The sequence below is a fragment of the Otolemur garnettii genome, unplaced genomic scaffold (genome assembly GCF_000181295.1).
Source record: "Otolemur garnettii isolate 467f Iridium unplaced genomic scaffold, OtoGar3 scaffold00016, whole genome shotgun sequence".
Taxonomy (NCBI): domain Eukaryota; kingdom Metazoa; phylum Chordata; class Mammalia; order Primates; family Galagidae; genus Otolemur; species Otolemur garnettii.
Genome location: NW_003852411.1, coordinates 1438022 through 1438335, shown reverse-complemented (window position 1 = coordinate 1438335; position 314 = coordinate 1438022).

Genomic DNA, 314 nt, shown 5'->3' with positions numbered 1-314 from the left:
TTAGAAAAGGATGTTGAATTTTATCAAATGCTTTTTTTGCATCTATTCAGATTATCATATGGTCTTTGTTTTTGCTTCTGTTGATATGGTGAATTATATTTATGGATTTGCATATGTTAAACCAGCCTTGCATCCCTTGGATGAAGCCTACTTGATTACTTGATAGTGGTGTAATTTTTTTTAACATGTAGCTATAATAGCTAACATATTGAGTATTTTTTTGCATCAATATCCATTAATGAAATTGGTCTGTAGTTCTCCTTTTTGGTTGGGTCCTTCTCTGATTTTGATATGGGGGTGATGTTTGCTTTATA